This window comes from Cynara cardunculus (genome assembly GCF_001531365.2).
Source record: "Cynara cardunculus var. scolymus isolate 2C chromosome LG 2, CcrdV1, whole genome shotgun sequence".
NCBI classification, from domain to species: domain Eukaryota; kingdom Viridiplantae; phylum Streptophyta; class Magnoliopsida; order Asterales; family Asteraceae; genus Cynara; species Cynara cardunculus.
The window spans coordinates 39,514,038-39,520,659 of NC_037529.1; positions in this window are offsets into that span (position 1 = coordinate 39,514,038).

Genomic DNA, 6,622 nt, shown 5'->3' on the forward strand with positions numbered 1-6,622 from the left:
TATAAACAGTCCAAAAAAAATATCCAAGTCCAAAAATATGAGTCTAAGCCAAAAACACACAGTATCAACGCTTTACAATACAGATATTACACTTTAAACAAAAAATTTATCTAACTGCTCTCGAAAGTGTATCTAAAAATCCACGAATATGCTCCGCTTATCAGTTGCTTCACACGAGCTGCGGTGACTTGTTCTGATATGCTTCAAATCCAAAATTGCTGTCAAAACCTGTGGAGCTGTGGAGCTGCTGCTTAATCCTGCACACTGCTGTTTCAAACCAGCTGTTAGTTGATCACACCTTGCTGTTTAGTATTTTCCAAAACAAATCACAAAACAATGTTAAACCAATGCAAGTTGTTGTTTGAAAAGGCTTCTGCTGCTACTTGCTTAACACTACACACAGCACATTTATTTTAACACAGTCTGCTCAACAGTTTGCTTCCATACTGCTTCAAATCTGCAGTTGTAAACCTGCTGTGAACCTGTGATGAACCTGCTGTAAAGTTGTGATGAACCTGCTGTGAAGTTGCACACTGCTGCTGTTCTATGAAGCTGAAATCAACAACTCAAACACAAGACAATGATTAATATGAACAACAATATTCAAACACAAAACAATGATTAATATGACTATCTTGTTTTAAAACTTTGAATCTGCTGTTTTCTTTCTTCTTGTTGCTATGGACACAGAAACCTTGCAACCTTTCAACCTTGATATTTCTTTTCAAGTCCTGTTACTTGATTATATAGCTTTCTGTTTTCTTCTAAAACCTTCTTGTACCCAGCTGCAGCTTGGCATACACTACGCACCTGCTTTCCTAGATTATCAGCTTCCTCTAGATAGTCCTTTTGCATCGACTGCACACCTATTTATGCAGTAGAAAGGGTGTTTCTCAAATCCTGTAACTCTATATGCTGTTCTGTTGTTGCTGTTTTAAACTGAACACAACACACCTGCACAATAGTTAGTATTTAGAAGAGCATATTAAAAACATGCACGCTGTCAAAAGCCAAATACCAAGCAGAGTATCAAACAGTTTAAACTGGCAAGAACCAGCCACCTATCCTGCCTCAAATTCTTAAAGAAACAGCAGAAACAAACAACTTTGTCGCACCTGTGTGTTTAAACTTAGTTCAAGTATTATTAACAAATTTACGCTGCTTTGTGAATGTGTTAGCTGCTGCAATATAAGGCTAAGTCTCTTTAAAAACTGGCCTTAAAAAAAACTGCTTCTGTTTAGCTAAACCTGCTGTACGAAATCGCCTGGTTATCAGATTGCATCTTGTAAACAACTTGTACCTGTTATTCCAGAAACTGAAACTTCTGTCAATAGAACATAATCTGTAAAAAAAATTTGTCTATATCTAATCAGAACAACAAGTCTGCGGTTATGAACTTGCTGTTACACCAAACACATTCCTACACAAAAAAAAACTTGATGCTGTTGTTCTGTTTTCATTGTGAGATATTGATGAGAACAGGCTGCTGCCTAATCTGCCTAGCTGCTGTTTATGTGTAGCTGCTGTTTAAAGACCTTGCAATGCTGTGGAGCTGTTTAGCTAGAAGTCTTGTTTCTTCTCTACTTTAAAAAAACCTGCTGCTTCTGCACTATTACTGTTGCTGCTGTTCTTCTTTGCTTCAATGTTTCTATGAGCTACTGTCAGTCCTGCTGCACTACCTGTGTGTGCACACTAGCTGCTGTTTTTCTTTGCTGCTACACCAACAATTTCCACACCAACCTGTTAAGACCTTTGCTACTTCTGTTAAAACAGTTAAAAACAACTGATGTTGCAATGCTGTGAAATTGCTGTAAAGTTGGCCTCTGTGCAAGCTTAACAGTCTTTGAATACTGTCAAAACACCTTTGGAAGAATCTGTTCAAATGACACTTTGACTGCCTAAACAGATGATAATCAACTCAATTAAGCTGCTGTTTGTCACAATGAACCTATATTTGACTTAAATGTATGAATCAATCCAAATATGATCAAACCTGCGTAAACCTGTGAGATCTGAACATTAGTGTGTGATGACAGCAATGTGTATTTGAACTGCTGTTGCTGTTGCTTCCCACCAGCTTGGTAATGCAGATCTGCAGTGCTAAGTAGTAAGTCGTCGCACTTTACAAACTGCTTCTGATCCAGTCCACAGTGTGAAGTAACAGATTTTGCAATTAAGAGGAAATCAAACAGTTATTCAAACACAGCCAAATTTCACACCTAGGCTGCTGTTCTAGTCCACAAAACACAGCCAAATCTCACACCTAGGCTGTGAAATCTCAAACACAAACACAAATGCAGCTACTTACTCACAAACTTTTGTTTTAGACTTGCTGTGTGTGCACATGATCTCTGTAATGCTGTTAAGAACCTGTGGAGCTACAAACTACCGAACTGCTGCGAACTGAATAAGCTGTTGTTTACAAAGCAGAAACTGTTACCAATCTACTGTGGATGATGCTTACACAGAGCTCTTTAACAGCAACTAGCTGTATGGTAGATGCTGCACCAAACAACTCACAGCAAAGAACCTGTGTAGCTGCTATGTTAGTCCTGTAGAGATGTGTAGCTTAAAGAGGATCTAAATAGTTAGGTCGAAGCCTGCTGTCAACATGGTTGCTGCTGTTCTGCACAACCTGTGTCAAAACCTGCTAAGACCTGTCAAAATAAACAGTTTGCTGTCACTGCAATCATTCTGTTTGTTGCTGCTGTTACAAGGCTGTTAGTTGTTCTGCCTGCTAAGACCTTCAATCTGTTCAAATCAGACCAGCAAATTCAAACCATTGCAAGCAAATCCCATAGAGACTCTCAAAACGATTAACCAAACAAGTGAAATCAAACAAATAAACCAACAGCTGCTTGCTTTTTCAACCAACAGAAGCTCACGAATCAGTCTCAATCGATATTTGACAAGATTATTGAACAAAATACCAAATTTAATCAAGAAACAACGAATAATGAAAAATATGGGTAAAAGGAATTGAGCGGTTTAGAAATCCGCTCAAGATTCTTCGATGCACATAAACCGATCGTACTCCGGTCAAAGCAAAACCTAAACCGGAACTTTGAAATAAAATTGAAAACAATCAAGGTTTACCTTTTTCGCTCAAGTGGTGTGAGGTTTAGAATACCGCTCAAGAAATCACCTGCTGAACGAATTAGAACCCTAATCCGGTCAAGTGGTGACCGGTGTAGATGAATACCGCTTGAAATCCGGTCAAGTAGCGTGCGGTGTATATGAACACCGCTTAAATGATGTACGGTGAAGATGAATACCGCTTGAGTGATGCTATGTGCGGTTTACCTTTTGTCTAGAAGCGATGAACACTAATCTTATTCAGATGAAAGAACAATACTTAGATGAAAGAACAAGCCTTCTATGATATTCCTCTTATCCGCTCAAGATTGAGAAGCAATGCGAAGAAGAAAGCTGTAAGCGGACTCTTAGTCCGTTCAATGTAATGGGCCAAAGATAGACAAGCCCAAAAAAATCTAAGTTTTAAACCGATTGGGCTTTGGACGGTTTAACAAAAAAATAAAAAAAATCAAAAAACAAATCAAAACACTTAAAAACACAAAACTAAAAAAATTTAACAACAAAATGGATCAAAGACACTGATTTTAAAAAAAATTTAAGAACACGAAAAAATTTAAAAAAAAACACAAAAATCCGATCAAATCTTGATAAAAGTTGATCAAAACACAAAAATTTGTGAACAATAAAGATTCATAACACAATTTCGAACATATTGATCATATTTTTAACACCAAAACACAAGATTTTATGAAAAAATCGGATCAAAATCAAAAAAAATTCAAGAACACGAAGAACACTAAGAACAAAAAAATTCAGAAATTAAAAAAAAAACTTATCTCTTCGATTTCTTCAATCTGATTTCTTGCATCCTGCTCTGATACCAATTGTGTGTCCACAATAACACTGATCAATTCTTCATATCTTCATAATCATGATGGCAGATCTAGAATATGACATTAAGAACATCAAGATCCTTGAGAGAGAAAGTCAATCCATATATGCTCAGTCAAACTCTCTATTATCAATGTATATTACAATTAAGCTCTCACACACTAATTACWAGGATTAACTACCTATTTATATGGTCAACATATAAAGACAAGGTCAAAGTCAAACCTATAAGAAAAGTCAAACACGCTGACTTTTACAATTAAACTATTTATAAACTTTCAAAACGAAGACAATTAATATTGATTTCTCAGTCCTAACAGACTGTTATTGCACTTTGAAATAAATGCTAAATTGATGTGCTTGGGAGTATATTTTCCAAATAAAGTCTCGTTCCGTAAACGCTACTTGTTAACTCGGGCACGTCCCCAGGCCGTGGTATTGTGGATAGCCGTTATTGTGTTGATAGTCCCACCCAGAAAGGGGTGCACTCTACCTATGTTTTCTTGTATAATCATGTGGAATTTGGACCACTGCTGAATTAGTACATCTACGAACTGTGGGACCTAAGTAAGTGTACGGGCTACTTTTGGTCATTCGTAAAATAATGGGGCAAGTTGGTCAGGTAAGGCTCAGTAGCGTCTCAATTTTTTATATCGTGAAAGATTTACATTTATTAAGTGCAAAAGATTCACATAAGTTTGCAAATATTTGGTTTGTGCATTAAATTGTTCTATGCATGTGAAAACCCGTGAGCTCACCAACTCTTTGTAGTTGACTCGTTTTATGTTTCATGCTTTTCAGGTAACAAGTAAAAAATGAAGTATTTTGGGGAACATACTTGTGGAAAACTGATTAAGTTCGCAAAAGAGGCTTTTGTAAAAGAAGTAGTTGCCAAAAATTTGGTTATGATGTTGAACTCATTTTATTTTTGAAAAAAAAAATAATGTTATTTATTAATTGTTGTTGGGATTCGCTTGCCTGTTACATCTCGTGTTTCCGCTTTAGCGGGGTGTGACATCTGCATTGCATATTTTTAAAACAGAAATTGAGGGTTAGACCAGAAGGGTCTAGTGAGTTAATCCCTTCTTTGCAAATGCAGGGTGATAAACACTAAAATATAATAATATATCTTTGCTCAAGAATATTTGCAATACAATCAAATAATGCATTTTCAATTACATGTATAATAGGATAAACTCAAGAACCTCGGTTCTATTAATAAAATACATCTGCTTAAAGATCCTACGTTCTCAATATGAAACAAATATTGTAACCAAAGCTTCTTTGAATCATCAGACTAAAAAGACCAGAATTCCACTTTAAATTAATGGAAAGATTTAACGTAATACTTGCCTTGTATAACAAACCATTTTCTCCTTCTCAATAACATCTAAATTATTATCTCTAATAAGAATAATATCACTAATTCATCAGATCACAAAGAACTGATGACTCAAAGTTATTAATTCCATTAGTAACAATAATAAGAGTTATGTTAATATCCACATATGACAATGCCTCCCTCATTCCATGTACACCATTCCTTGATATACCACCATTCTTCCTTCATTCAAAACATGGTTACCTATCAGAACAGACAAAAGTCACCACGTTTGAAAGTACCCATTCCCAGTTCCAAGCCAGAACAGACAAAAGTCACCACGTCTGGGGGAACTACCTAATAAGTTTCATACCAAAACAGACTTACGTCACCATGCTTGGTAGAAACAGTTTACAAAAAGCCAATTCCATACCAAATCACCATGCTTGGTAGGAAGTTTTCCCAAAAATCCAGTTCCATACCAAAACAGACATACGTCACCACGTTTGGTAGGAACATATCTTTTTATTTAAAAAGATATAAAATACCCCTTTTTAATAATAACATAATTTAAACCCAATATTAGCATATCAAATTATGAAAATTCCAAGAAAACTCAACCCTTGAAATTTTCCATCAAATGTATGTCCGGATAGGTTAACCGGACAAGCAATCTGGTCAATTAATCCGGCCATAAATCCCTTGTCCGATTTATCAAATCCGGACAACCCTTAGCCCTTTGTCCGATATACATATCCTAATAACACATATTTTGTCCGATTTATCAAAATACGGACAGCCCTTGATGGATTAATGAATAATCCGCTCAATCCTTGGTCGATTTAAGGCTAAACCGCTTAGCACATGTTCGGTTTATAACTAAACCGCACGACCCTTAGGCGATTTAAGGGTAAACCGCTTAGCACATAGTCGTATTCCTACTTCTCCGTTTAGAAACCTTTATCCGGTTTACACAATTCATGATCCCACTAAGTCATAAAATTTCATGACCTTATGATCGGTTTTTAATTAAATCAAACAACACTATGTCCGGTTAAGGTAATCCGGTCACCCTTTGTTCGGATAAAACTCTAAATTACACAACTCTTTTTCAAAAACACTATACAGCTCCTACAAAATTAATAGCCAAAGCTTTTAAAGGAAAATATTAAAAGTACTCACCTTATGAGAATTTGTAGTTTTGAAGAAGATTGCAAAACTTCTTTAAATATCCAGACAACTCTTCTCAAATCACTCTCAAGGTTTCAAAAATAGCAAGAGGTTTGAGTAAAGACTTTACTCTCATATTTATACCTTCCCATTTTAGGGAAGTCGACCAACCAGGCCCTCACCCTCATGCATGTATTTTCATTA